Source organism: Lolium perenne, chromosome 7 (genome assembly GCF_019359855.2).
Source record: "Lolium perenne isolate Kyuss_39 chromosome 7, Kyuss_2.0, whole genome shotgun sequence".
In the NCBI taxonomy this organism is placed as follows: Eukaryota; Viridiplantae; Streptophyta; class Magnoliopsida; order Poales; family Poaceae; genus Lolium; species Lolium perenne.
In genome coordinates this window covers 324904363-324912119 of record NC_067250.2, presented here as the reverse complement: position 1 = coordinate 324912119, position 7757 = coordinate 324904363, and positions in this window count along the sequence as shown.

The following is a 7757-nucleotide window of genomic DNA, read 5'->3' as shown; positions in this document are numbered from 1 at the left end:
CTCTTGCTCAACTTCGTCTCCACCGCACGGTAGCACCGCCCGAATGAGGTCACCGCCGACGAGCACCACTGCCGGTGCCATTTTTGTTCATTTTAGTCAGGGTTCACAGCTACACCTTAACCTCACCAAACGCTGTATGTTTTCACAACCGATTCATTGACCAGAGGCTAGCGTCCGATCCTGATCCGAGCAAGTTCATGAGTTCAAATCCCAGCTTCACCCAATAAAAACCCCTCTTTTTCCCTCATGCTCCACTGGTGCTGACGTGGCCGAGGACCCCACTGGTCAGTGACTAAGTCTAGATCCGGCTCGGTGAAAAATCGCAAGAAAACCTCACCTAACCTAGCCCTTTTTCTTTTTCTGTTCTTTTATTTCTGCACATTTTTTAATTTGAAATCAAATCAACTTTTCAAATTCCTTTTCTCACAAACTTTATGTCTATGAATATCAGAAAAATTCAAACTTTCCAAATATGAAACTTGCATCAACTTTTGAACAATAAAATTTTGACAAGTTTTTAAATTGAATTGAAAATACTTAAAACTTGAAAAAATTCATAAATTTCAAACCATAACTCCAAATTTGACAAATTTTATATCTAATTGTATTAGAAAAATGTGAGGAATCGAAATCTCAACTTGTCATGCATCATAGACCACTTCTGCTATGCTGCCAAATGGTAATTCAATTGAAACTAAGTAATATGTGAAGGCATTTCAAATTGTGTTTGTTCTTTTCAAATGCTCCTCTTAACATTGCTATGTATGGATCCTTTGCACTCCATCATGCATCATATTGTCGCATTGCACTACCATGTATTGATTTGCGCACTTTCTTTTTGTATGTGCTATTTGGTTCTTCTCGAGTAGACACCGACACCGAGCAATTCCATTAATAGTACGAGTACCACCCTGAGGAGGATATCGCTTGTACCACTACCGCTGATGTAACGGCCCAGGGTAATACACCTATTAGATTTTGCTTGTTCTTTTATTCTATGCATCATCATAACATCACGCATCATAGCATCCAAGCTTTTACTAAATAAAATTATTTTATAAAGCCTAAAATTATTTTGTTTCTTTCTCATATGGGTGATATAATAAAACCTCCCCTTCTCCTTCTTTTAACAAAACCCTAACAAACAAAACAATTTTATTTTTGGTATAAAATGTTTTGGCACTGCTTGTAATTTATTTAATCTCTCTCTCTCTCCCTCTTTTTATTCAAAATTCAAATTTAGTTTGAGAAGGTTTCAAATCTTTTTGCAAAACTGATTTGAAAATAAATAAAAAAGAGAATAGATTTTAAAAGAAAAATCAAACCCTAACCTAACCAGGCCCCCTCTCTCTTCCTCTCCCTGGCCTCTTCCTCTCGGCGGCCCAAGCCCGAGCCAGCCCCCCTTGCCTCCACGGCCCATACCCCTTCGATCCTTCTTTCCTGTCCTTGTCGCCATCTTCGAGCCAACACGGAGAGAGCGTGCTCTTTTCCTTTCGTAGACGGCATCGTCAACCACCCCGCACCACCACCTGCTCCCTCCCCCTCTCCCTTAAAGCCTCTCGCAGTAGAAAACCCTAGATCTCACCTTCTCCCTCTTCCCCCGCGCCGCTAGCAACCTTCTCCTCTCTTTTTTTTCTTCTTCCCTGCAAGCAACCGAGAGCCTTCGCGCAACCTCTCCATGGCGACACCGTCTCAGGCCTCCCCTCGCCGCTCTGAGGGAATCGGCGGGTGCGCCTCGCCGAGCTCGACCTCCTGGCGCAACTAATCGGCCCAGGAAGCTCCCAATCCTCCCCAGCGACTCGTTCCTCTTCGCCGGCCACGCGGACTCCGACGTCATTTCCGGCGAGCATGGACCTCCTTCGCCCTTTCTGAGCGCACCACCGTGCTCCTGGTGAGCTTGCCCTCCTCTTGGACATCCTCCTCGTCCCCGTTGCTTCCTCTTTCCCCTGTCGATGTTGATGCCGACCGCCTCCTCCGCAGAACCTCGCCGCCGGGAGCACTCCGGCGACCTCCTGGAAGCGGCGCCGCCATCTCGTGACCCGCACCGACGAGGCGCTTCCGACGCACCACTTTCGCTTCCTGGAACCCGCCGAGTCGGCCACTCACCCCATCCCATCCTCACGATGATCACCGCCGGCGTCTGTCGCGCGTGCTCAAGGTTGCCACGTAGGCGCCGACGTGGCACCGGGCCCATCTGTCAGCGTCTTCGTCTCAGCTACGTCTCGGTGAGAAACAACGCAGATCCGATCTGGATCTGGTTTTTTGCGTCCAAGCCCCTGCTTCTTTTTCATTCCTAACCTGGGGTCCCTATCCCTGTTTTTTTTGTCAGTAAACCCCTAGAACTCCTGTGAAGTAACCCGGAACCCTCCTCCTGCCGCGTCAGCGATAGCTCAGCACCACTGGCCCCGCGCGTCAGGCGCTGTGGCAAGATTCCCTCGGTATAAAACGTTTTACCTTTTCCTCTGTTCTTCTAAAAATTGCAGGAAATGTATAATTCTTGTATAAATCATATCTTTTGAACCGTAACTCGAAATACAAAGTATTTTATATGAAAATTGATCAGAAAAATGCACTGAACATGAATATGCCATCCATGTCCCTGTTTGCATCTCGCATCATGTCGTGTGTTGATAGTTATACATGTTTCCCCCTAATTGAAACCCCGAAGTATTTCGAACACCGACCAAAGTTTCCCCGCTTCGATTAATACTGAAGTAGCTCACCCTTGCCTTGCTACTACCATGCTAATCAACATTTAACTATGACGGTAGAAATGCAACTCCAACCCTAAGTTGTTTTTCTGGTGTTCTGACTCCGCTTAATTTGAATTAATTGCATCGCACCATCTCTGCCATGTCACGCATATCATCTTCATCATGCCGACTCTTTATCCGTAGTTGTAAGTTTTGCATACGTTGTGTGTTCCAGCATTTGCCTCTTCCCGGATAGGATCACGAAGTGGTGCTGTGAGATACGACAAGTCCTCCGGATGTTCTACGACGGTCCTTAACAGGCAAGCATTTCCACACTCCTGTCTCTGCGGGAGTCTCCTGTGAAGTAACCCGGAGCCCTCCTCCTGCCGCGTCAGCGACAGCTCAGCACCACTGGCCCCGCGCGTTAGCCGCTGTGGCTAGATCACCTCAGTATAAAACGTTTTACCTTTTCCTCTGTTTTTCTAAAAATTGCAGGAATTGTATAATTCTTGCATAAATCATATCTTTTGAACCGTAACTCGAAATACAAAGTATTTTATATGAAAATTGATCAGAAAAATGTATTGAACATGAATATGCCATCCATATCCCTGTTTGCATCTCGCATCATGTCGTGTGTTGATACTTATGCATGTTTCCCCCTAATTGAAACCCCGAAGTATTTCGAACACCGACCAAGGTTTCCCCGCTTCGATTAATACTGAAGTAGCTCACCCTTGCCTTGCTACTGCCATGCTAATCAACATTTAACTATGACGGTAGAAATGCAACTCCATCCCTAAGTTTTTTGTCCGGGGTTCCGACTCCGCTTAATTTGAATTAATTGCATCGCTACCCCCTTAGACTTTCTTGTTGAACTGGGAACGGTCTCGTTGTGAGACTCCGCACTTGCTACGCGGGTTCGAGCATGCGTATGGTTACATTTGGGCAACCCCTGCAGGGTGTACATCTTATCGATAAGCCGTGTCCGTGGTTATGGACGACTTGGAGTTGTTTAACTCGATCATAGAACAACTTACACCTTATGCATTATTGTTAATAATCTGTTAATAACTTGCATAGTAATTTAGCTTAACTACCACTGATACCTAATAAAACTTGTCAACAGTGTGAGTGCCTTTGCCAGTACTTCCGTGCGAAGGGGGATCGCATTGGTTGGGTTATGTTTGCAGAGTATATAACTGTTAGTTTATGCGCTCTCTCACCTTCTCTGTTTAGACGAATGTTGTAGAGTGTCTCTATAGGTTTTTAGTGCTTGCGCGCTGCCGCTTAACTCCACCATATTGCCATGATGTCCTCTTGCGTCCTCTAAGTCCCCTGCGTGCCTCAAGTACAAACACTAGTAGAAAAGGGGGCTTTCGTCTAAGCCTTTAGTACCGGTTCCCTTACGAACCGGTACTAAAGGGTGCATTAGTACCGGTTGCACTGCCTAGATCTTTAATACCGGTTCGTAAGGACCTTTAGTACCGGTTCGTGTCACGAACCGGTACTAAAAGGTTAGCGTCAGCCGGAAAACCTTTAGTACCGGTTCGTGACACGAACCGGTACTAAAGGGTAGCCTTTAGTACCGGTTCGTGTCACGAACCGGTACTAAAGGTTTTCCTGCTCCCCATTCGGTGAAAATGATAGAAATTTTGCTTTTGTAAAATACAAATGAAAATGATAGAAAATTCAAAAAATAAAATATTTTTAGATTCTTGTATGTTATGCAACCTACTATTCGGTGAAATTAAGAAATTCAAATTTTGACTTTTTTTGCAAAAAAAGTTTGAAAATGGTAAAATCGCATTAATTTTTGCATACGACGTCGAAAAAATGCGTATAATATATCAAAATCATCGTGAGAAAAAGTTACATCCGAATTCACCTGGGTTTACCCGGTTAGCCAATTTTTAGATTCTCAAAATTCCAAATGAAAATATGAAAGCATGAAGATTTTAGTTTTTTTTCCAGAAATTTAGAATTTTATGTTTTTTTATTTTTAAAAATTAAAATTAATAATTATAAGATTTTTTGAGTACTAAAATATTACTATTACTTTTAGCAAATTATAAGATTTTCAAATTTTCAGGTTTTAGGTTTGGCAAAAAAAATTAAAATTTTAAAAAATAATTAAAAATAATAGAAATTAAAAAAATTTAATTTAATTTATTTATTCAACATTATTATTACATCATTACTTTTGTTTATTAAAATAATTATTTGGATTTTAAACAATAAAGAAGTGTGACATCGACCAACATGTTAATAGGATTGATATGATAGTACTATCAACAACATGCGCGCGAAGCACTTGGAAGTGGAACGGGTTGGAACTCGGAAGTTAAGCGTGCTAGTGCGGGAGTAGTGTGAGGATGGGTGACCGACCGGGAAGTTTGACCACGGGTAAGTAATTTGACTAGAGATAAAGTGTAGTTAGAGACTAACGAAAATACTAGAAATTCTGAAAAAAATAAAAAAAGAGGGAGTGAAAAAAATAAAATAAAACAGAGAGTGAAAAATAATTAGAAAAAAATGGATAAAAAAAATTAAACGAAATAGCCTTTAGTACCGGTTCGTGTTACGAACCGGTACTAAAGGTCTTCAGCCCCGCGGGCTCCTCCGTGCCCACGTGGAGGCACCTTTAGTACCGGTTCATAAGGAACCGGTACTAAAGATGGGAGGCCTTTAGTACCGGATATTTAGTACCGGTTCCAAAACCGGTACTAAAGGCCCTTTAGAACCGGTACTAAAGGGGGGTTTTTCTACTAGTGAAAGGACGACTGGTTGACGAATGCTTATACGTCTTGAAGTCTTGTTAAGTATGAACCCGTACTTATTGCTGCTTTGGGACATAACCGGGCAGGTATGAAGACATGTTCGATGAAGACGACGTTAGCAAGGTTACCCTCCGGCATGGCCTGGGCAGGGTTATGGACGCCACTGGTTATCTTCAGGACTCTTAGTCCAGTTTGTATCTTGTCCGTACTCGGATGTATTCGATCTTCTGTATGATTTGGATCTTTGTATTGTATATTTGTATCTTGACTCTTTGGAGTTGTTGTTGTAATATATGTTTCTTGTGGGTTCTATTGTAAACCTGTTGTTATGTTACTGCTCATGGTAATTCCTCTGGCTTCATGTGTGTGATTCGTCGCGCACGTCGTGTCGGAGGGCGTGTCAGAATCGATACGTGCGGATTTCGGCGGAATCGCTGGAATCCTCATGGTACCGGTTCTGGGGCGTCACAGCTGATCTGACAGACGAGCCCTCCCTCCTTCACCTATTTTACAGTTTTACTCTCGTTGCTCTATTGCTATCCATATTTTGCGATTATGTTCGAGTCACGTGTTCTACTCCACCTGTTACCCATATGAGCCGTGTTACCTTTCCGATACCTATCCACCTATGTTTGTTGTTTTAGCAAGCCTTGCGAGTCGTAGTGCGAGTTAAGGGTTTTCTTTTGTTATCTCGATATTTTCGGGATATGTTGGGTAAAGTTGACACTTGTTTCACTCTTGGATGATGTTGTTGGAGATAATCATGATAAGTTGTTACGACTAAAATTTGATGTGGGCTAATAATTAATGAAGTGGCATCGGTAGGCCCCTTTGCGAAAGCATCGGATCTTTGTCTCGCTTGTGTCCCCTAGGACCCGAGTTCTCGTTATCTGTTCTAAGTCTGAGCGCACTAACCACTCGCGGGAGGTTTTATCGGGACCCCCCTTGACTAATTACCTTTTCTCAAGACTGTTGAAAAGGGGGCCACAACTTTGGTTTTATTTGCCGATGCCATGTATGCCATGCTTTACTTACTGTTGCCTTTGGGTGCTTTACTTCCAATTGCCTTCGTGTGTTTATATTATGTATTGTACCTTGCGGGACGTTTATCGAAGCGGGCCATTCGTGCTCGCCTAGCCGCCGACGCAAACCCTGGGTCCGTTTCGGAGGACGGCCGGACTTCGTCACGGGTAGCTTAGTGGGGTGGCCCCCTAGACCTTCTTGTAGAGCTGGGAACGGTCTTGTAGTGATATCTTTCCTTCGCCTGGTTGGAGGATAGAACGTGTGTGTATGGGACCAGTAGTGCACCCCTGCAGGTTAAATCTTTTCGGAAAGCCGTGTCCGCGGTTATGGACGACTTGGAGCTATTTAACTCGATCATAGAACAACTTACACCAGATACTTGTTGCTAATAAGTTGTGTAGTAAGTTGACATTACTAAAACTGATCTCTAATAAAACTTGTCAACCGTGTGAGTGCATGTACATTGCTTCTTCGCTTCGTGTGAAGGGGATATGTGTATTTGGCTGGGTTATGCTTGAGTAGTATCTAGTTGCTACCTTATGCGCTCTCTTACCTTCTCTGAATAGACGGAAGTTGTAACGTATCTCTATAAGTTAGTTCAAGCTTTGCTGCCACTAAACTCCACCATATATCCCGGCGTGCATTGCCAAGTTCTAGTCTCGCTGAGTACATGTGCCTTTGGTACTCATGCTCCGCCTTTCTCTCTTTTTCCGGCAACCGTTGGCCCGATGTTACAGGTACGACAGGATACGAGCAGTCGTCGGGAGGCTACTTCGTTGAGTTCACAGACGCCGACTTCGTCGAGTAGCGAGTGCGTTCCTAGGCAGCAGCCTATGGCTTGTTGGTTATGGATCCGTCTGCTTTATATTCTGGACTCTTAGTCCTATTTGGATCTTGTCTGTACCCAGACTATTTGCTTCCGCTGATGTAATGATGTACTGTTGGACATGTGTCCATTGAGTGTCATTTGTACCTTGCTCTATTAAGCCTTTGCTATATCTTATTTTCATCTTTTGTGTCATAGTTGTTTATGCTGTGATACGTAACTCTGTATTACCACCCTTGTATCCTGTGCACAGTGCGTGTATGTTGTGAAGTGCACAAGAAGGTGAAGCACTCAGGTCTAGGGCCAATCGTGAGCCCCATTATGTCTAGTTGCACGTGAGCGTGTCGAGATTCGTCTTGGCCTGCCGGTACTCCGGATTACATGGTGACTTCACGGTCCCTTGTAGTAACCTCATACGAAAATATTCATCATGGC